The following is a 25,066-nucleotide window of genomic DNA, read 5'->3' as shown; positions in this document are numbered from 1 at the left end:
CACTTGAATTACAGGTGTAAAGATAACTTCACGTAGTCCGTCTAAAAAGCCTTTTTCTACTGATATTGATTAGCAATATCTGTCAATTACTTGTGATAATTTATATTAATGTAATAACTATCCGAATATATAGTGCACGTTAAATTGTTGTGGAATGTTTGTATAGATTAAAGGATCGAATTGAATCTGTCGTATGACAAATAATATGGACATAGTCGTTATAATCCAATGCCAATCTTGACGACAGGTGATTAATCCGGCAATGGTGTTGCTGCTGATTCCGCTCTTCGACAAGGGCATTTACCTATGGTTTGAAGGAAGAGGTCTACTTTCATCCCCTCTACATCGCATGATCGTCGGTGGAATACTCGCTGGTTTAGCATTCGTAACCAGTGGCTGTCTCGAATTGAAACTAGAGGTCCTCACCAACTAAATTTATTCATTTGCTTATTGTTTATTCATTTGTTTATGCATAGAGAGAGAGAGAGAGAGAGATAGAGAAATTCAAACTCAGTCACTCTGAGAAGTTTTATTCGATTTCATCTGAACATCAATTCGATAATTAACCTTCAACGACTGTCTCACTTTTCATTGAGATACGAATATCCGAGAAATTGTCTGCAATCTTGATTTCGCGTAATCTGAATATATTGCGCTTCCTCGGCATTGATAATCTCACTTATCAAATATCCTCATCACGTGGACGTGGGCGTCGCAGCGTTTTATCTGTGGTTTCAAAAGCTAGAATTATATTGTTTACATTATGTATGTAGATTAGTCTGCACAAAATCACGAATATTTTTGTACAAAATTAAAGTCGAAATATTATAATATTAATATTACGAGCTGGAACTTGGACAGCACCTTTTTTTCGTCATTTGGAAAAATATTTTCGACTTGTATTAAGAAAAAAAGTAGTCGATTTTTTTTATACGGTCTAATGTACATTAGGTACGCCTTGATTGATAGTCAAAATATCTTAATGTACAGGAAACTTATCCAGTTTTACCGGACAGAGGCGAAGCGACGTTGAATTTTATAAACACGCTTCAGTGTGACATCGGTTTTCTGGCTTCATTCGAGTCGGACATAACCCTGATTGCCGGTGAGAGAAAAGTCTTCAATGTCACAGCCCGCAACGTAACTAAATACGATGTTTACTTGGTTGCACCGCCGCAATGCTCGGGAGTTCAATTGGAAAATCCAACATTAACGATTGTAGTCACTGCCACAGAGTCTCAAGTCGATACCTTCGTCATTGGCTTGGTAGGAAGAGACTTGAAAGTATTTGAAGCCGACGCTGATGAATTCAAGAAGTCTCTTAGCGGCCGGCCAAAAGTTCGGTAAAACGAATATCCGTCTGTGTTATTAAATCGAAAGTATTTTAAAGAATTGCGCACAGAGATTTGACTGTGTCGAGACCAGTGTTGTCCGATTAATCGTTTTTCCGATTAATCGATTAATCCAAGTTGGATCATAGTAACTCTGCAGGTCAATCGATATATGAATCGAAACCATCGATTAATCGATTATTCGAAAAAAAGACCGATCGAAACTACCGATTAATGAATTAGTTGGAAAAACGATCAACCGAAATCGTCGATTAATCAAAGCTACTGATTAATTGATTAATCACTGATGGTGAGATTAAACTACTCTTTGTCAATAAATTGACGAAGCAGGTTAAATAATCGACGAAACACGTAATAATTATTTTGTTTTCACAGCACGATATTCTTGCGTGGATCGAAAGCATTAACCAACGTCACGATCACATTGAAGAGCGACAGCGGATTGGAGGATATGTATTTCGTACCGAACGAGGATCCCCTTTCAATGTCTGCATACGTCGAGTTGGAACCTGGGTCGTGAGTGCAACAGCCCTAATTCGTGTTTCCCCCTTTCCAGTAGCGAAATAAAGTGAATACATCCATTGAAAATTGACCGATAGTTGGGAATTGATTGGTTTGGATTGGACGAGGCGAGTTCATGAAACGGAGGCAAAAAGATTGCAACAACGCGAAAGTTAATTTGACAATTTGAAAGTACATTCGCGATCCTCATCTAGCCGAAATGTAGACTGATACATTATTACAGTAACACGGTTACTGACAAGGAAGGTATCTCAGGTCGATCTCTCCGATTTGATTTCTTTAGTAATTATTTATAGTAGACTAAAAACTAAGTGACGCATTTTTTTTTTTTTTTTTACCTGCCATTAAACACTCTAAGGGGGGAAACCACCCTCCGAAGTAAGACATATCAAGGGACGATTTGGCAGTTTCACCCACAAGAACTTGATACTTTTTAACCAATCAAACTGGAAAAGTTTTCTCATAACGAGAAAAGAAAAATATAACTCTCGATAAAAAAAAATTAATAATAATTGCCATAACACCCGTTGACATGTCTTACTTTGAAGGGTGGTTTCACCCCCTTAAAACGTTTAATGGAAGATAAAAAAAAATAAAACATATTACAAAAGAAATCAAATCGGAGAGATCGACCTGGGATACCTTTTTCGTGAGTTGTTTTTATGTGGTTGGTATCCTTTTGCCCACTTGAAATTACAGATTTCGGTACTCCGTCCATTACGGGAACGATACTTCTGACGTGGATGACGGAAATGCTGTTGACCTTGAACTTGGAGCTGTATATACGCTGGTGCTGAGAGAATACCTCGATGAAATTGTCGTGGGTTACTTATTGACAGGCTGAACCTCGATACACACCGTCGGTTGTTGCTAACACGAACTCTGCTTCCGCAGTTTCACAAGCTCTTTACAATGACGCCACCGAACAAAATCCACATGTTGTGGTTGATTCCGCAGTACCTGTTCATCTCCATGGCTGAAGTAATGTTTGCCATTTCCGGACTAGAATTCTCATTCACACAGGTATTAAATCTCCCGACGTTGCGATTGTAAACAAACTGATGTAAACAAACACGCCTTTCCTCAGGCTCCGAACAGCATGAAGACAGTCACCATTGCTGCTTGGTACGTCAGTGTAGCACTTGGTAATTTCATGGTTATTATCATCACTCAGGCACGCTTATTCAAAAGTCAGGTACGTTGATCGATTTACTTATTGTCGAACCAAGAGTCAGTCTCTCTTTGTTTATTAATACCATTTAGAAAAGGTTACATGTTAAAACTTGATTCAATTGCTTGGAGTATGATCTTATATTATCAGTAGCTGTAGTTTGTTGGACTTAATTTGTCACCTTCTTGCAAATCATAGTATGAGATCTATCGAATTATGAAAACATTACATCGATATCGAAATGCCACGAGGCTTTCAAATCAAAACGTTCTGTTATCTGGGTGGGTACTTAAGTTATGTTCGTGTTACGCTAATTGGCATACCAGAAGTTCTGCACTAGGATGATAATAATTTATAGTGTGTTAACTTTGTTTAAGGCGTTACATATACCTGGGAAGACTAAAAATAGGGTTATGTTTAAGAATTTTTTTCGTATATAAAACTGAATTTCATTGAACAACCATCATATATTGCTTAAAGTATGATATTTCATTTATATTGCGTGAAAATTTGGTTGGAAAAATTTCAAACGGTAAAAAAGTAACAGTCATTATTCCGCGACGTGTTTTTGTTGATAGCGTTTGTGGTACCAGACGTACCTCCATTATTTTTCATCTGATTATTCATCTGAAAAAAATAATATTTTTTCTCAAAGTAGATAGATAAAACTAGTACTTATCAAGCCGAAATTTAAAAGTTTAATTCTTTCAGATCAAGACAGATCTCTGGAATAAAACAAGCCATGATTTGTCTCAAAATTGTGTGTTTTTCATCGTACTTACGTAATGTGGCTAAATTAGAAATTCATTTTATACAGATACATTACAGGACGTTAAACTTACCTTTGCTCGTACGGTTAGTTATTTAATGAAACAAAAAGTTTTTGGTGTCAGCAGGAGATATAAATGTCAACCGAGATGATTCATATTTCAATTATCCGTTATCGATATCAAAATATTATATTTACGCCACTTACTATTTGACTTTAACGATACATCTCGTTTTTCTCAACTGAATTTCACCCTGCTGGACTCATTTCTTTACGAATTACAAACAGGCCTACGAATTCTTTTTTTTCGCTGGTTTGATCCTGGTGAATATGGTGGCGTTTTCCGCGATGGTGGGAAGATATAAATTCGTCGTTCTGGAAACCGATTCAAGCTCGACGTTGAACAGAAAAACTGTCGAGAGATCCGAAGTCTTGCCCCTTCTGAAACCCACTCTTATAGCTTCTTACATACGCGGTCCATCCGCGACTTTAACGACTATCGCAACGTCGACTTCGAAATGTAGCAAATGGTAAACGGGATGATTATAAAACACAGAACTCAGTCTCGCACTGAATCAACCGCTGCCGTGCTCGCGATTTTTATAATAAATAAATATCTGCAATCAATTGTAATTTAATGTGTTCTTCGATAATTTATAATTTACAATGGCAGAAATATGATTTCACAGTTGCATTTTCATCTATTAATATTTTGCCAACCTTCAGCTTTATCGACTCACCGTGAAATAGGATTATCCTAACCACAGTACGACGATCCCAAGTGCACGTGTACTACCCAAACAACACATTCGAGTATTGAGCAATTATGTGTTTCAAGCAAACCGTCATATCCGTGAGGTGAGATATTTATACAGTATTAATGACAACTTAATGACCAGTGACAAAGATATTGTATAAAAATTGTTTATCTAGAATTGTCATGTGGGTGTGACGTTATTAATATTTAACAGACACTTGTCAACCGTTTCTGTGTTTAGTGTAATCGGATGTTTTACATCGATCTAGTAAAGACTATTACTTTACATTCTAAGCACACACACACGTACTTATCGTATTTGGATTAATATAAGTTAAGTTCTTGGCATCTGGATTAACCCATCATAAATATGCCCTTGTTTCGCAGGCAGCTGTCTTACCGATAACGAACGGACCTTCCATTGTCAGTCGTTGTAACAATTAGGTATATACCGAGGGCCGCACTGAGAAAAATTTCCTTTGTTACAGTAACTAGAAAAATTCAGTAAAACAGGCATCCTTAAAAAAACTGTTTGAATATTGTTGGAATTACGAAAAAACGAGGTACGCGTAAACATTTTTCGCTATCGTCGATCCTTCTCTGGTAATTGCAACGCAAAATCAGTTTGTGAGATTTACTCTACTTTTTTAGTTAAACAAGGCTTTAACGTCAATTTATTCTTACACCGGCATTAAATTTTCGCAACAGTTGCAAGAAAATATAGCAACAGCGATCGTAATGAGAAAGAATAGCAACGGATACTAGACTTTCCGGTAACAGCTAGAAAACTAATTTTCATTTTCTACCTGGAACTGTATTTTTCGTTTTTGGTAAAAAATGAAACTAGTTAGGAACTAAAAATTTCAGTGCGAAGGTGAAAATAAAAAAATATAAGAAAACTAGTCACGAGAAAGTCTCGCAAGTAGAATTCAGGTTTGATAAGAAAAATGTGGCGTTTATCAATAGCCGGTTTTACGAACGTTCGGTAGTTACACTTTTTACATTCTCTCATTTGAAAGAGGAGAATAACCTATTGTCAAAATTTTTCACCTTTTTCACAATTAAATTATTATATCGCTCTGGCGACAATAGCTTCGCTGAATATTTGACCAAGGTTCAATTAGTCTGGGATATATTTTTATCAGAGTGACCGCAGACACTTATATTGCAGATGTATTGTAATCATTTTCTGATTGATGTCCGTCAGCTACGAATAGTTGACCGTAAAAAAATTATGACACGCGGAATGTGCAGGTACAGATTTGAAAAGTTTCCCGCTGTCACTCAATATAATCGCAGACTTATCGCAGTCAATAACGCTAAGCTCGTCTGAAGTTTTGCGTCACGTTATAATTAAACTATTATTACAATAGTCACAAGTAAGTCGAATCACAATCTGCAAAGTGATCGATTAGGCCAGTCAAATGAAAATGTGAGATCCGATTAATTGACCTCACGCTGAATTTTACCTACGACAACACGATGCGTCTATTTTTTCCTTGTCATTTCAGTTTTCAACTTATCCATTTCGGAGCATATAACGGGTGGAACGTTATTTGAGAATTTGAGATTAATTTTTTTTTTTGTGATTTTTAAATCAATTAGCAAGTAGACGCATTTTTTAAAGAAACAAATTTTGCACGTTTATCACCAAATTTTCCGGGTATCTCGATAGCCGAAAATTTCTTTTCTTTGTCTTTGCAATTTTCAAACAAATGCCTGTTCATATTAGAAACGAATCTTATCTGGCCAAACCATCTAAAAATTTCAATAATTGCGCAGTATAAGAAGACATGAGCATATTTGTACAATCCTGGACTTGATACGATTTCGAGAGTTTTCATCGATTAGTTTTTTTTATCGCCTGATCACAGAGAGTTATTATTTAAGAGCAAAAACAATAAAAGACGTGAAGCTTGACTTGAGAGTTTTTTTCAAGTCTTGCGTAATTCAGGGTGCAGAAATTAGTCAATAAAGTGTATAACTTAGCGTTCAAGTTCAACAATATTGTTTATTCCAACAGAATAATTCCTCACATTTGAAAAATAGACTTCATTTTTCATTTATTTTTTTATTATTGTCTTTTATCAAGTATTTCAGTTTTTCTAGCGTTTCATAGAATTGTAAACAAATTTCCACACACGGCTTATGATAGTCCAGGGTCATTAGGATTTACTTAATTGCTTCTTCAAGTGGTTTACCCAATACGATTAATTATATTCCGGTCTGCTCTGTTTTATCGAATACAGATGCCATATAACGATGTAGTTATGTGTATTAACCCGACATTTTTCGCGGATAAAATCGTCTGTACAAAATCTTATCTCATTATCGCTGTAATAATTGCGTTAAATTCTCGAGTTAACGAAAATGATTGCATAAATGTATTTATTGCTGCGATCTTTAAGACTGTAATTGAATGATAACTAAAATGTCAAAATTAGTACAAATCTTCCAAACCGTTGTGACGAAAAAACACAATATTCGACGAATCCGAGTAAATATTCACATGAACTTCGAACGACTGCTTAAATTGGGTTAAAGACATTTTCTCGACAGCGTTCAAATACGCGAATACTTGACTCGAAAGTAGATTTTCTTCCGCATACGAAATGAGTCTCCGAAGATTGTTCGCTTTTTGAAAAGTGACATTGACAAGGCACTGATCTGAGATCAAGATACGTTTTCTGGTTTGTTTGAATTCACTGAGCAAATCTTCGATGCCTTCTTCTCTGATGGAACGTCCTGTTCAGTTCACTCGAGATCAAAGGCTGTCCGTCGCAGCGTGAGCGGCTCGCTACTGATAAAAACGTCTTATTGTCACATTGATAGGCCAAGAAGTATGATTTATAGTGATATTACCGAGATAAAGAAGCGATACGATGAACGGACCACAGGTGCATTGGGGCTAGTTAGTTACTTAGTTGGCGGCTAGGCGAGAGTGCTGGAAAGGGTTAGGGAACCGGAGTCAGGAAACCCCGCTATCAGTACTCGAGGAATATGAGTAAAGAAGAAGAAAATTCGCCCGGATCAAGCCAAGGTACGATGGGAAAATTTTGATTTTTTACCTCTTGCGATAGAGGATCTTAGCTACGGTTTGAATATTGCTGAAATTGCTAGAAAATTTGGTAAAAATTACTATTTAGTGTGATTACATAGTTTTCAATACTGTAACAATACTTTTATTGTAATTTTTCAGTTATTGTACAAAAACGAAAGCAGTTAGAGACGACAATTATAAATAGTAATAACAAATACAAAGTATTCAATACGTTCTAATTGAACTTGGAAATATTTTTTATCGGTCATAAATTGAAACTGCATTTGTCAAGAAGACATAAATTTACGTTCCTTCGTATAGTGACATTTAATTATAACGTTTGGTGTTTCAATTTCCGGGTCAAATGTTAGTTAAGCTGAACGTATAAACACTGTTCGATACTTTGATTATTTAATCCAGCAGCTACAATGATCGTGAAATTTTATTACAAGCAGTCAACTAATTCGTTACAAAATTGCAATCTTAGTTATAATTACTATAAATTGTGGAACTTGTATTTTTCTTTTTTTTTTTTTTTCTTTGTTTCGTTGATTCTTTTTGTCTTTTTTTGTTTTTACTGGTAACTCCGCTAGGCGACAAAGTGAATAAAAACTGGGGAGCTTTTTTATGGTCGTACAAAAGTCCAACACGCGTGTGTTTAATTTGTGAGCTTGCTGATATATTAAATTAGGAATGTTGTGTATGATGTACATATATAATATATGTAATACACAGTACCTGATTGGTATGTAACCCAGTTTTATAAATGGAGTCGAAATGTAAAGCTTTATCAAGCATTTGGACCGAGTGTTATTCATTGAAATATAGTTTATAATTCTTTAAAACTCTTGTGCTATAATGCAAATTACAAATTACATTTCACTGAAACGATTTAAAAACATGCGAAATGTTACCTGCGGAAAACTTTGGTGAGCAAAATTTTCGAACTAATAATCTTCCAATAAATACGGTATTTAAACGTCAATTTTCCAAAACGTACTCCAGAGAAGCAATTTTCTTGGAACACGCTGAGATGAATCTCTTATCCCTACCTAATCAAACGTCACGCACGCGATGTTCTGGTGCCACAATTGATTCGACATTCATCATTTTTTATCTTCCTATGTGTTAGTGCCGTTGACCCCAAATGGATCCACCATTACCAACCATTCAACATTCCAAGCAATAGGCACGAATCGATTAGATTCTTCGAGAGTCGCAGGTGGTCTTTTAAAAATAACCGTTAATGTTGGCTTTCTTGTTCCATACTTAGTCACAAGCTCGTCGGAATTGTTTGCATATATGAAAAGATGACATCAATTATTTACATTTTTTGAGGAAATTTCAATGACCGATGAAGTTTGTGTTCAATAATTCTTAAACACGTATGTTTTTATTTCAGACGTTGCGGCTACTGATCCGAACGTCGATCCAGAAACATCCGAAGAGGTGAGCTTGATCGATTTTTTCTCTATATAGTTTAAAAAGTAATATTCACAACCAATGATAAGAAAACCGAAAAATTGGAAACTTGTTTGGGGTAAAAATGCGAAATTCATCGATCTGGAACAATTCTATTGCCTAAGACAACCCAATAGGTTGACTGAAGCGTCAATTGACAAAGTATATACTTAATTCACTCGAATAATCAATTCGTGAATCGTCCGCTTGATAACTTCACTTTATTATCAGATAAGTCAGTAAGAAAGATTAACGAGCTTTTCGTGCCGATAAACTCGGCAATGAGATATCAGGTATTTATGATAATTGCAGATATGCATATATTCCTCCTCAACTCGGTACCGAGAATTAGAAAATTGACACATGTAATGTTTGCAATGTTCTGCAATTACTTATGCATTGCTCGATCATTTAAAAGGGATTCTTTTTCTCGTGTAAAATAAATACAGTTCGCGAAATTTTGATTTTCGTATGTATACAGGGTGTTTCCAAGGAAGCGCCGCGGCATGTTGGGTTGCCTACTATTGAGGAGAACAAACGTCGGTAAAACAGACCCACGAAGTTATCGGTATTATACGACTTTATTTTACCAAGGTGATAATGACTCGGTAGGTCTGTTTTTCTGATATTTGTTCCCCTCAATGGTAGGCAACCCAATGTACTGAGTCGTTTTCTATGAAACACTCTGTATAAACGTCATATGATGCGCTTAGTATCCAAATAATAGTAATAAACTATCATCGATGCAATTTCTGTATGTGATGTAGAATTGCGATTGAATGCCGATTATTGGAATGAATTTCACAGCGGTCTTTAAAATTTTGTCACAGGTGAAAGTTGTACACACTGGAATAAATTCTTGTAGACACTTTGTTCGGTGTGAAACGATGTTGCCATTGTGCTAATTTTTTTGCAACCATTTCAATTCACCCGTCACATACTTTGAACACATTCTTTTGCACTAAAGTTTCAACAAATCGTTACGCCGGCAAATTAAGGCGACAATATAGATTTTGACATGATTTCTCAAGTGTACCACCCACAAAAAAAAAGTTTTTCGATCGAGCCGAAAATTGAGCTAATTGTTGTAGTCGATACGAATTTTCGAGGTTAGAATCTCAAATAATTGAGGTAGCGACTCGGAAAGGTTTGGGAAGCATTTGTTGTCGGGTCGAAAAGTTGATTCTTGAAAGAAAAGTCGGAATTCAATGCTCATGCTCTTTGAAAATTCAAACGTACACATTTTTCTTACGTTGGCCGGCCTGCGTCGCGGACAAGAATATCGCTGCGGGAAGATTTCGCTGACCAATGAGATTGGATTATTAGGCGCATGCGCGGTTGACTTTCAAGTTTCAAGAGATTTTTTTTATGCCATCGTGAAAGCCTGCGACATACTCAAGTCGACTCGAATCAATTTGCAGAACGGCACGCAACCGTTTATTCGTGTTCCGAGTTTCTTCATTAAATTTTCACATATTGTACAATCACCATTACGCTGATTCTCATAATCTTGCCGATATTCCGTATCGGGCAGTCATTATTTTAGGTTTTAAATAGACGTTTGCTTTTCGCTTTTTATCGTGAGTCGTATGTAGACGTTATTCGCGTTATCTTGGGTTTGATATTTACGCTTACACTTGCTGACTTTCATCATATTTCCGTACGATAACGTTGGCAATTTTGAATATTAACCGTCTTAAATTGGAAGCGCATAAGAATTCAGACGCCATAAGCAGAATGCAGAGACCATAGCGCATGCGCTACGGCGTCAGGACTCTTACGTGACATCGATTAAAATAATCAAGAAAATAACCTATCGGAGATCAGATCTGACGGTCTGACGTTGATCCATCGACTAATCAAAAATCGTAACCTCAACAATCTCCAAAGCAGACATAAATCATGGAAATTTTTATTTTGCCATTAAATGCAGGTGCAAACACTGAAATGTAAGAGATGACTCGACAAAGTAGATCATTCGTATGGTAATTACTATTCGACAGTGTTCTACGTTGTATATATAAATTCTAAAAAGAGTTTAAAAATAAATAATTTCGTCTAGAGGTTCGTAAAATTGCTTGGCGGCAGATGAGGGTTATTTAGGGGATTTTTAGGGGGAACCAGAGAGTAAGTATGTTCGATCTTCTGTTAAGAATCGATCTCTGGATCAATCCGGTATCGGACATGTGAAAATCGATTCTACCAAAAATTGAAGAGTAACAATTTGATCCACTATCGGACGTGTGAAAATCTATTCTACTAAAAATCGAAGGTTAAAAGATCGATCCTCTTTGGTGATTTTTAGGGGGGGGGAATTACAGACAACGTCTATGGGAAAGTCACACGGATCATCTGGCAACACTGGTCTACCTACATGAGAAAGAGCTTGAGACAAACAATTGAGAGTTCAACGATCCTGCATGAAATAGGTTATTATTGTTCTACAGAAAATTACTGGTGATGAAGTTTCTAACGGATAGTCTTTTCTGAACAAACGTTAGAGAAATTTTGAGTATGACAAAAAAAAAAAATAAAAAATACATATGGAAGTTGGTAGATCAAAAATCAATACCGTTCAATAATTTCGTCGAATTATTATGTTCGTAAACTATTAATTTGAAAATACGAATATAGAAAATACTAGAATTGTAAACGAAGGCTTAGATACCGATACTTCGTTTCAAATCGATTCAAAGTGGTTAAAACTTTAGTAGACTCGATCAAGTTCGCTCTACGAATCTTTTTAAAAAGTAAATACGTTCGTAATTTGTGATTAAAATTGTAATCTTGTTGAATACTGGAATCACGATTTACATTTACAATCAAATATTCATTAAACTAATTGTAAATTAGAATTGTGATTTCTTCCATCTTCCTTTCAATCACAAATTACAATATTTTGACCAGTAATTATTCTCTCATCTGATAGTGACAGTTATGGCAATTCGTCATTTCAGTATAATCGATGAATAACGAGGTAATCAGCGATGGTGAAGAATCAGTAAAGATAAGGGAAAGACTTTATCGAAAATCGGCTATTTTATAATTGAGCGTCCAAACTAATTATGATAAGGTCAGACTCCACAAATGACGCAGTAAAATTTTACACGATTAGTAAAATAACGAGAGGTGCAAAGCTGGCCCGAAAGTCGCAGAGAGTAACTAAAAAATTCCGATTCAGTGAGACATCGAGGTATAACTGTTTTCGATTTATTGTGAATAAAACATAAGCCGATTCTCCTCTGCTGTTATAATTTATGAAAGCTTTCGTTGACGCATTTCTTCGGCTACTCGGCTTAAGTATTTCGAGGTTGTTAACATTGCCTTCTGTTATTTATCACCGTTGCAGACCAAGTCTTGCTTTTCAATTCGCTTAATCTCACAACGAGATAGCTGCGCTGGTCAAAATCAATTCTAGTAATTGATTTATCAGCCTGCTCGAACAATTTGGCTCGTTCAATGTTTAACGAACTTCCGATTCGCGTTGACGGCCTTCATTATCATTTATAGTCTGCCGATTGAGCAGCGATTTAGCGATATTAATGTGCGTAATATATGCATTTAACCCATGCGTTCTTTTTTTTTTTATCATTCTTAACTGTGCGGCGTAACATATTTATCAAGTGTAAACAGTAAATAGTACTTGATTAACAAGGAGAGAAAAGAACGGTACGGTAAATATTTATTTCAAAAGAAACACGGATAAAATATGCATTGTGATAGCAAACTTATGGTGTGCAATATTAAATGAAAATATTTACTACGTAGGTGAATAATTGGTGAAACTGAGAATAATCGTTCGGAATTTTCGCAAATTTTTCGATTAAAAAGGTATCGTCGAGAAATGGATAACTGACAACACGATTTTTATATCCTCATAATTTTTACCGGTACAGGAGGAGAAAATACATAAATAACATACAAATTTCAGAATATGGAAACTTGTCTAACATCCGTGGGCGAGAGAATTTTAAAATCCGCGTGCAAGACTAGAAAGTTGGTCAATTATTGACGAGACAGTCAAATTCGTAAATCCTTAAGCAATATATTATTTGTAAATGTGAAATTGCTTGCGAAAATCATAATTCTTGTCGAAACATTATCGGCTGTGCTAAAGATTGAAAATTTATAACATTCGCATTATAGCTGACCAACCGGAGAAACAGTTTATATGTAATATCTACACTTTTTTTGTTTTTTATCAATCGTGATCTTCTGCTGATTGCAATTATTTTTTTACAATAATCGAGTTTGTACGAATAATTCAAACAATTGTATAAAATGTATAATTTCCACGTATAAATTAATTTTTCATACGGATTGATGAAAAATTTCCGACTATTTGAAACAATGATTTTTGGTTGCGTGTTATATGTATTGATTTGAAGTGCTTAAAAATTTTCACGATTAGCAACAAATTTTCCGGAGACGCCGCAAATGCCGATTAATTGACAAAATTTTACCCTTTTTCAAATTATTATATCAACAATTGTGAATGATCTGAATAAGATGTTTAATCTCATTTACGCCGTGATTCAAACATCAAATAAATTGAGCTACAATTTGTCTAAGAATAAATTCGCCAATGAAAAACAGCTTACGACGAATCGTAACTTATAAGTATGATATCCTTGAACACCGTAAATCTTACTTTCGCTCATAGAATAGTTATTTGTCCATTATGCCAGTTGAATGCATGTTGCACGCCAAGGTTGAGAATGGTAAAAAAAAAAAAGATAAAAAATATAGAGAAACTCAAAGAAGAAAATGAAATTCGTTTTTTCGGAAGTGAATTCGGATGACGATGTGAAAGTTATCGCGGAGAGACGAGGAAGTGTAAAAATGCGTCGAAACAGTTCGACAAGTCGTTCGGTTGTTTCTTATCAGGAGATCCCTTTGAATGAAATAAAGGACAATGCCGATTTTACGACGAAAAATCCTCTTACAGTAAGTGCAGTAAATTTCTTTTTTTTTTTTTTCAATTTTTAACCTCCGAGAAGAAATCGATTGTTAACTATCCGCCTGGTTATTATTACCGATATGAAGTTCGTCTCTATTCAATGATCATAAATAATTATTGTATGTTACACGCAATCATAACGAATATGTATATTATTATTTTTTTCTTTGTGTATAAAGTATGCAATAATAATTTCTGCATAAATCAAAGATCAATACGAAAGTTTTTCTTTCCATGTTTGTCGCAAATTTTTTGATCAGCACCTTGAGAAAAAGAAAAGTAAAAAAATTAGCCACTCCAGTATACGCACAGTGTAAAGAAATATTGAATGAGCGAAAATTGCAATCAATGCATATTATATACTTAAGATTTTGTCGCCACTTCGTAGCGACGATAATCATTCAACTCGGCAATATAGCGTGCGAATTGTTGTGTCTGTAATACATGTTTCTTATAAGTTAGAGGCTGAGTCTTTGTAACTTGCCGGCGGCCTCGAGATGTTCTTATAAATACTTGAAAGAGCCATAGCAAATTAATGAATTTCATAATTCGAGTCTTACGGCAGCCGCACATGCGTCGATAATAAATTTAATTAATAATTTATAGAGGTTTATATTATATTAAATAGACGATGAAATATTGTGCACATTATTATTATTAATGGTAACGGTACGAAAGATTCAAACGTACCGCAGTAAGTCAATTTCAATTTACATTTTTCTTCCGTTTGACTTGAGAAGTTTATGAAACGGATTTCACGGATCTGTGTACGAAATCGTCAGATTGTGAGAAAAATTGAACATTAAATTATGTCGCATCGTATTCTTTGCAACTTGGTTAAAATGCGTTTATAATTGGTTCGAATATTACGTCCGTTGGAATTTCCAGAACTAAGGTCACGTGGTATTCCTACCTTTACCGACCGAGCAAGCTCATCCTTTTTCTACGTGACCTTAAGATGGTAAAATTGTCAGTGATACATTTTCTTGTTATTGCAACGTTAAACCTTTTTGTTCAGTTTGTTGAACTAATATCAAACTATCGCAACTATTACCAGAATATACAGTACTGGTTACCATTCGTAATCGGAAAAAATTCATTTGCTATCCGGTACATCGTCTTAAGGTTAAGATAAGTAATTAAAATAGTTCTAAGAACGTGTTGCCTCAGGGTTGAAACGTCTTAATGCATCGCTTGAATATTATAAGTAATTTCTAATTGGCTTCACGGATATAAGAAAAATCTGGTTAACGATACTGTTGCTCTAACCTAGTTCTCAGAGAAAATTCAAATTCCAAATCAGGTATGAGACTTGGGATTGTGAAAGCAGATTGTTTATCCACGTGCGGAGTTTTATGACCAATCATTAAGATCAAGAATTTAAAAACGTCGAGCAAACAGAAATTTATTTTCCGTGAAGAATTTACTATTACGAAGATCTATAGATTTCTTGTCAATCTTTTCCGGACACGATTCATCTCATGTTATATATGGAGTATATATAAGGTATTCCATGCCAAGTTGCGAGACTTTGTCACTCGTCGCTAGGAATTATATCGAGTGTTTAAGGGCTTGAATGACACCCTTTGGAATTCAGTTTTAAAAAATTATATTTACAGAGCTGTAAAAAAACAAAAATCGACAAAATGAAAAACGATCGAAATGTCAACTGAATTTTCATACAACCCACAAATTTTATATACCATTTTCTCCGTTCTGAGATTCTCTCCCAGAAAAAAAAACAAATTCCGTTTGAATTTCTACAATTGTTTAAACTTTCAAATGAATAAATCAAATTTTCGTACTTTCACGCATCGTTTTGATTTAAAACAAATTCTTCAGCGTTTATAACTGTAAGACATAAGGATTTTTCGGTAAAAATCGATCACGGTTTGACCGATATTTTAATTTTTGAAGTGAAAACTTTTTGTGCGATGCCGCGCAGAGTTGATTTTTAAATGGCATTCCTTATTTATACTCGTAATATATAACGCATACATACGAGAGAGATAGAGCACAAGATGGCGGAAAGTCACTGCACCGTGTATGACCGCCGATAATTTAAACAAATAAGAGAAAGTGTGAACGATTTTATGTCAACATGCAAAACAAAAAAAACAAAAAAAAAAAGGATAATTTCATCGAAAGTTTTCACTTTCAACGCGCGTCCCACGAAGCAAACTTTTTTTCAAATTCGAACGCTTTCTTTATAGGCTTATCAGATAATTTTAACAATGTTTTAAAAACAAAGTTTTGGACTAATGAAATTTTTGATAAAAAAAAAAAAATGATTGGCTTTTTCTGAAATAAAGGTAATTCCAAGGAATCTTTAGCCGTGTTATTATATACGAGAATATTAACCCTTCGTTCCGACAGCAATATTAATGAATGAAACTTATAACGATTTACTTAATTGCGCTGATCGAAGTGGAAAATGAAAAAAGTCTGCGAGTGCAATTTTATTGAAAAAAAAGAAAAAGAGAGAAGACAAAAAACAATTTATTGTTTGAAAAAGTTTGTACGTTTTCTAAAGAAAAATTGTTCTTTTTGAAAAAATGACACCTAAAGCCTTTTTACTAATTCCCCAGTTCAATTTTTTGTGACCGATTTTCAATTATACATAATCAAATTCAATAATATTCCGGTATTTATTGCTGTTATCGGAGGGTCATTGTTAGTTGAAAGCAAAGTTTAATAATTAATCAATGACCCGGTTATCGATTAATTAACGTACACACAACATGAAAACAGAGCAAATTATAATCAGCCTGGGAGTTCCGTAGCATGAAAATATTTACATACTTTTTCCTCGTTTTACATCCCGAATCACCGTCTCCCGGTTCAAAGTGAATCGATCTCTCATCCCCCCTGAAAAATCTTGCGGCTCGTGTCGGGAGGCAGAAGCAAGCATTATAGGTGCCATGCCTTCAGAGTTCCGTCAGAAAGTCAGACGAACGAGTTGGCGGTGAACGAAAGCTTCGCGCGTCTATCGCATCCGCGAAAGAGAATAAACCGAGAAGAAATAAGTTTGAAACAAAAAAGAACGGGTGAATAAATAAATAAATAAACAAACAAACAGACCCCAAATGCATAGAATCGTCGGGAAATTTGTTAAACGCGAAAAACATCCGTCTGTACCTGATAACGAAACTATCAGCTAGCGGAAAATCAAGATCCTTAAATCGATTTGCAAGTGTTTCGTTGCACGGTGTGTCATTTAATTAATTAACTATTGGGATGCAGGCTTAGGAAATTGTTAACGGAAGTGAAGGGATACCGGAAACGAGTCTTCGACTTATTACGTATCGTGGAGCGGAGTTTTTTTAAACGACTTTTCACCAAAACGCTGAAATATGACGGTCGAAAAATGTCAAACGAAACAGGTAACGTTTTACTCGTATCTTAGTTTTGGTTTTTTGCCTCGTTTATTGTTACAAAACACCTGCATAGGCGTATACCTGTAATTAGGTACCGGACGAATGTGTATTAAATATTACAAAATATGTACGTATGACGTATAGACTTAAAAAAATTAAAATGCAGAAAGTAGAGATTGCATTTTTTGGCATTAAACTTGATACTTTATGTAGAAAACCAAATACACTGAAAAAAATTTCATTTCTTCGAGTAACTAGTAAAATTCAGTAAAACAGGTAGCGTTAAAAAAAACTGTTTGAATATTTTTGGTATTACGAAAAACCAGGTACGCGTTACCATTTTGCGCTATTGTCGATCCTTTTTTGGTAATTGCAACGCTAAATCACTTTCTGACGTTTACTCTACTTTTTTAGTTAAGCAAGGCTTTAACGTTAATTTATTGTTGTACAAGACATTAAATTTTCGCAACAGTTGCAAGAAAATAAAGCAACAGCGATCGTAATGAGAAAGAATAGTTTAAGGAATGAAAATTATCTAAATAAATAATATGTATTTACACATTAATCCGGGCTCTGACTTGTAATAATATATTGTGCAAATGGTAGAATTACACGGTCAAACGGTGCAGGTTGATCGTTGTTTGAAACGGGTTTTTGATTGCGTCACGTATGTTGAAAGGCGGGCAATAGCTGGTGCTTATATCGTTGAGTAATAAGTTGCAGAATCGTTTTTGCAAAACATATGCGATGGGTTTATCCTTGCAATATCTTGAGGCAGTGTATAAACTGAGGTCTAAAATATGCCGGTAAAGAAATTTCCAGTTTTTTGTTACTAAAATGTCACTAGAATTTTCCTAGTAACTTTAACGTAAATAACATTTTTCTTAACAGCTGATAAATCACACGCGAGATTCAAACTCCCGGTGCAACGAGTCTTATTGTTGTGACTTCTGACTTACATTCATATGCAGTGTTAAACGTGAGCGAAATATATTAGACGATAAAATTTATCTAGCGTGTGCTTCAACGTCTTATATTACGTTATGTACAGTCCGTTGAAAAAAGTATCGTAAGAAATAAAACAGAAAAGTAACAAAATATTCAAATAATTACGATCAGATAAAGATTTTTTGAGTAAAATTTTATTGTCGGATGTAAGTTTCTTAACATATTTATAAACTAACTAAGATCGAACGTCCAATCGTATCATTGAAAATTTTTGATTCTCAATCACTTTACACGCTGACATTTTTCTTCAATACCAAGATCGTAGTTCTTGTTCAATTTTGATAGTCACGATACTGGTTGAATCGATTTTTCCGAATTGTCTGGAATGAATTTTTACCAACAAAATTACAATTCTCCCAATCACTGATGTAAATTTTTTTTTTTCCTTCGTTAAACCGACGTTGCAAATACTATTCAAATTACATCTATCAATGTACAACAATATTTTAAAACACGCTGCCTTTGTTCGTGCTGTGCACGTGGCATACGTTCAAGATAATAAAGGTCGACCATTGTGAAAACGTTCTTTTCATACATACGCTTGCAAATATTGCAGGTGACGTTTATGAATATTCATATCAGTTTCGAAGCTATTAGTAATAAGAATTTATTAACATTTTACCATTCTTTTTTTATTACGTTTTGGGGACCATTTCTTTCATATAAGTCTTCGGCTGTGGTTCAGCTATAAATTAATATCAACGACTTATTATACGAATAAAAAATAAAAAATAAAAAAAAAAAAAATCAACACAACCAACTGAACAAACAGATGGCAAAAAATTCTTTTGCTATTTACGTCTCACGTAAACTGTAACGGTATGTACGTACACACCTAATACGAGCTGATAGAAACTACGGTTGATAATTATTTCTCACGAATCTTCCGTAACTGGGTCATATACGAAAGCGAGACATTTTAGTCGCACGACTTTCTTCCAGCTGCAAACTGAGTGATTGCAAATAGCGTCAATGACTTATTTTTTATATGTACGTAAGAATTGAGAGTATTTTTCATAAAATTTTTCCGGCTTGTAAATATTTGATGGTGAAAAAAGTATCGAACAAAAAAAAAAGAAAGAAGTTTCAAACAAGACGATGTATCGAAATTGACAGCTGGGTGAATTTTGATGAAAGAAGAACGTGCGTTTACAGTTATAAAAACTTTATATTACAAATTTCAACTAATAATCGAGCCAAAAATCAAAGTGTTTTGCAATAATCAGTTTATCCAATTTTAATATAAACTTTTTTTTTCCTCCGATGGATCCTCCGTAAAACGGAAGATTTTTACTTTGGGTTTTCAGTAAATGAGAGAAAAAAAAAAATAATAAAAATATTAACAAAAACGATGAATCTGTGCATCAACTTTCAAATTATTGTTCTTGTGGAAAAACGTCTCGTTTTACAATAATTTGTAAAATATGCAATTTTACGAATAAAATTAGCCGTGTATACGATATATCGTTTATAAAAATTGAACAATCAAACAACACGTCTGGTCGACAGTGTTAAATAAGTCTTGAGAGTTTGCACGGAAACACGCCACAACAATGGAATTCTACTAACAATACGTATTGAAGTACGTTCATTGGCATTTCACGGTCAAATTATTGTTACTCATAATGGAGCCTTCCACGTGATAGATATTTGATAACGCTGCGTACAGTAATTACCCAGCAGTATGTGTAATTTCCGTGCATGTGAGCTATTGTTTTAGCGTTAACAGTGTATCACTTGCCCTGCATGTATGTACGTACGTACGTACAATCAAAATTTACAATAACGACAAGAACGAAGCAAAATGACCTCATTGTCACACTGTGAAAGTTGCACGCATTTGCATTTGGATTACCGTGCGGAATAGAGTTTTGCAATTTATATGCAAATCATGCGTTTATATGGATATTCGAAATCTGCAGCTCTTCGAGTTTTTATTATAATTTCTCTCCTCGCGCAGGCGACACGCTTCAAAATTAACCTATTACATTCAGTGAATTATTATCGTTATACGCAACTACTGTTACGCAATAGTTTAACCAAGTCGATGTATATATTGTGCTAATGTAACCTTGCGAGTTAGATAAAAAATTTTTTGAGTCAAGGAATCAATTTTTATACACGATCGAACTTGCTTTTAATTATTCACGATTCTACATTTTAATTACAGAAATGGAATGTAAGCTATTTTAGATCAATACACGTATACTTATGTGCAAACATACAGTTCGCAATGATTATTCTACAATCTTCAAATTGTAACAGGCAGAGATTTTATATTATTATACCGTAGGAAAACGACAGAGCAGAAACGGAATTTAAGGATATGTAATACTCCTACTTTTACCGACCGAGCAAGCTCACACTTTTTCTCCCTACGCGAAATAAACAAATGAACGGGAATAGTTCAAATTTCAACGATGCATATAGGAACAAAACGGGTGAATTTACTCGGTCGGTAAGGGTAGGACTGCTACATGACCTTAATTTGAATCTTGTTAATTTTCATCAGTTTGATGTTGGTCGAAATTTTCACCGTTCAATTTATTTTCTTTTACTGTACAATAACACCAAGTTCATTGACCTGTCGATTGATTGGTGTAATAAAATTCACACTGTGGCAGAAATTCAGTTTAGCTTATGAATCGGTGATTCGAGGTTAACTTTTTCCGTCGAATCACAAAATAGGCCTTTCTTCGAAACGGGGGAAAAAAATTCTTTACTCGTCGATCCAAGTCGGTAAATTCTTTTTCCTCGTTGCCGGCGAGTATCGGCGAGTCTTTGGATAGATAGACAAAATCAGTTAAATAGAGTAGTTAAGAAGCGATCGTACTCCGGAGTGAAAAGCCCCTCGCCTTTTTCTACGATGTTACCAAGCATTGCATCGTGAATTTCCGTCCAATCAAAGAATAACCGACACCACACGGTCAGTAACCGAAATGAAAACAATGGAAGGCCAACAGGACGTGGCGAATAGAGTTTGTATCGCGATTTCTGTCGTAACTTTAACGATACAACCTTGACATCAATAGCCGATCTCTATCCGCTGTTGTTAGACAATGTTTATTGAATGAAACGGATTTTAATTATTGAAGCATACGTATTGAACTTATTATCCTCAACTACGGTGTTCCAAATTCTTTGAAAAATACGACCATGCAAAATCGATTACGTTGACAGATCAGTAAATCGAGGAAACTTCGTTGACTGGAACGAGTTTTGGTTCAATCGAAGAAAATTCGGAAAGTCAATTGTTTTGATAAAAAAATTAACAAAAATAACGATTCAATTCCTTCGGAACAATTGGCCTTTCCGAACAACTCCTTTCTTTTTTTTTTAATATCACTTACATTCTTTTTTAATTTTTCTCTACAATTATCAAACTATCTTAGGGTCCGAGGTTTTTTCTGTCGTATATACGGGGCGTTCCATTTCAATAAATATGCATTAAATTGAAAAATATTTCGAGCAAAATTTGTTGTATATGAAGGCGGACATCGGATGGGCATCCCAGTTTTTGGGCCCGTCGAGGCCCAACTTTTATTTTTCAAAAAGAACCCCCGATTTTTTATTGAATTTTCTTATTTATCATTGAAAAGTAAGTAAGTTTTACTTCCAGTGATTTTTTTGTTTTTGTCTTCGAACAGGCCCGAAACGTTATTCGATGTTTTGTCGCGAAAAGAGCGGCAACGCGTTAATCTTTGCGTAGAATTTAAAAAATGAGCACGAGTTATACGATAAGCAGAATTGTTCAATATTGATTATATCACAAAGGAAACGTGGTAACGTTATACTGGAGTCGATACATGCAATTCCTAGAATGTTGCGTTCTAGTTTTGATCGGTAAAAAACCGTATCGCTAATGTGGTTACGTAAAAAATTGCAGCTGCGGGGTCGTTGTTCCTTATATATCTGCGAGGCCTTCTGCGTAGTTTGCAGCTCAATATGACAGTGAAAGTTTTCAGTGAGATATGCTGAAAAGCCTTCAAAATGTGCAGTAATTGTGAAATAAAGAGGAAAGACAAAACCGAGACATCGCGATGCAGTGAAACTTGAGATCGTGCTGTTTTTAACTTCCTCGTATTCTTCTAAATGCGATTCAACGCAAAAACACGTCTAATTGAGAAAAAAAATCCCAAAACTACCTAGGAAACAGGTTTTTGCACTAAAAAATCAGCACGCAACTGAATTCAAGATAGTTTTTTTTATTAATTGAACAAAAAATTATAGCTTATACAACGAATTAAATACAACAGGATGTTGATGTCATCCATGTCAAAATATATCTGTAAGCAAAAACACTGACATTTCATGGTCAATTGTAATGATTTATAATAATGGAAAAAAGAAAAAAAATACTTCATAATTATTTCAACCAACTTTACCGAATGTATATATTCAGAACCGATAACCAGTTTTACAAACGAAGGCGAGACTACAGTTAGATTATATCATTATCGGCGAGATTATATGATCGTATGTCGTGCAAAAAAAAAAAATTATATGCTGTCTGACTAAAAATAAAACTGGCAAAAAAATTAACAGGATATTTCAGCATCCTCAAGTGTTGAAATATATATATATATATATATATATATATATATATATATATATTGATTATACCAAAAATGAGAAAAATTAATGAAAATCTTACGTGTTTTTCTTTTCTCAGAAACTACGATACCCAAGGTCTGTTTTTTTCATCATCCTCAACGAGTTCTGTGAGAGGTTTTCCTACTATGGTATTCGAAGTAAGTATAATAAAAAGAAATAACTCTTTGAAACGAAGTGAAAAATATTAGTTTAAGTGTGCTTCTTTATAGTATAAACAAAAAACATCTCGTACTCTTCAGTTCTTAGTGATGTTTTAAAATTTAATTAAACACCGTGACTTGTATTGAAAACCAATTGGTAACTTTTTTTACCTTTTCTAATACGATGGTATCAATTGATGGTATCAATCGGACTTGAGTCCAGCTAGCATATTATGTCAGAGATAAACGAAAAACGATCAACTTCTCTTCGTTTACTTCAAGATTGATAATTTTTTTGCGTTTTCTTATATCCTTACAGCGATCCTGGTTCTCTACCTGCGGAACAAGCTTTACTACAGCGATGACACATCCACCGTGATCTACCATGTCTTTAGTATGTTGGCATACTTTTTCCCACTTATCGGAGCGATGCTGGCCGATTCTCTTCTCGGCAAATTTCGCACCATTTTTTACGTGAGCATCATCTATGCCATTGGACAATTGGTACTTACGGGGAGTGCGGCACCTCCTTTGAATTTGCCCGATCGGTAAGTGAAGTGCCTGAACATGTTTAGTTGTTTTTTTTTTCCTTTTTACAAGTGTAAAATAGCCGAGACTATGCATAATATACGTAGTATATTACATAAATAGCATATTAGGCAAGATGCGCGGAAGATATGATGAAAATAGAAAAAAATTGTATTTCCGTTTTCTTTACAGAACATTTGCGCTGTTGGGGCTGCTGTTGATCGCCATTGGAACAGGAGGAATCAAGCCATGCGTTGCAGCCTTTGGTGGTGACCAGTTTTTGTTGCCGCAACAGGAGAAATATTTGATCACCTTTTTCTCCTTGTTCTACTTCTCGATCAATACCGGATCGCTGATCTCGACTTTCCTCACTCCTATTCTTCGCGAAGATGTTTCCTGCTTCGGTGAAAACACCTGCTACTCCCTAGCGTTTTTCGTTCCGGCAATTCTTATGATTCTTTCCATTGGTAGGTTTATTTTAATCACGAAAAACCGTATGATTTTATATTGTCAAGGACAACAATATAATTGCTGTATTATTCGTGCATCGTTCATGTTAGTATAGCTTCCTTAAAAAAACATTATGCAGTATTTTGAAAAAAATAATCTTCAAGTTTGATAGACTATGAACCAAAATTGATGCTTCAATATTCGTTTCTCTATTCCAGTGATCTTCATTCTTGGTAAGCCAATGTACAAGATAAAATCCCCACAAGGAAACGTGGTATTAGAAGTCGGAAAGTGTATCTGCGTGAGTACATGACATACTTTTATAAAAGTGGAAAATATAACCACGGTTGATGATTGATAAAAACAAAGAAGTATTTTTGAATAGGACTGTGATTATTTTGTTTTGACTGTTTGGAATTTCCAAAATTAATTAACTGCAGCATGGAATCGGCAATAAATGGAGGTCGAAGAAAGGTGAAGAAAGAGAATACTGGCTGGATCACGCGGATGACAAATACGACCCGAAATTCATCTCGGATATCAGGTCAGCGTTCCAAGTGATAAAAATGTTCCTCCCGCTGCCCTTTTTCTGGGCCCTGTTTGATCAGCAAGGATCAAGATGGACGATCCAAGCGACGCGAATGGACGGCCAGATCGGCAGTTTTCTCCTAAAGCCGGACCAGATGCAAGTGGTCAATCCACTGCTTATCATCATATTGATACCGATTTTCGAAACCGCAATTTATCCCTGCCTTAACAAGTTGCGTCTGGTGCGAACTCCTCTGCAGAAGCTCACCAGCGGTGGACTCTTGGCTGGAATTGCATTCATAATTTCTGCCATCGTGGAGTTGCAGCTTGAGGTATAAATTTTAACCACTATAAAAGTGCTATTCCTAATCAGTTTCAACAGTACAATT

General features: G+C 35.0%; 1 pseudogene; it reads left to right on the top strand.

The window, feature by feature from the left end:
- Positions 1-25,066, top strand: part of LOC124186592 — a 31,480-nt pseudogene that overhangs the window by 4,219 nt on the left and 2,195 nt on the right.

Source organism: Neodiprion fabricii, chromosome 7 (genome assembly GCF_021155785.1).
Source record: "Neodiprion fabricii isolate iyNeoFabr1 chromosome 7, iyNeoFabr1.1, whole genome shotgun sequence".
Classification (NCBI taxonomy): domain Eukaryota; kingdom Metazoa; phylum Arthropoda; class Insecta; order Hymenoptera; family Diprionidae; genus Neodiprion; species Neodiprion fabricii.
This window is presented reverse-complemented; position numbering and strand designations above follow the sequence as displayed.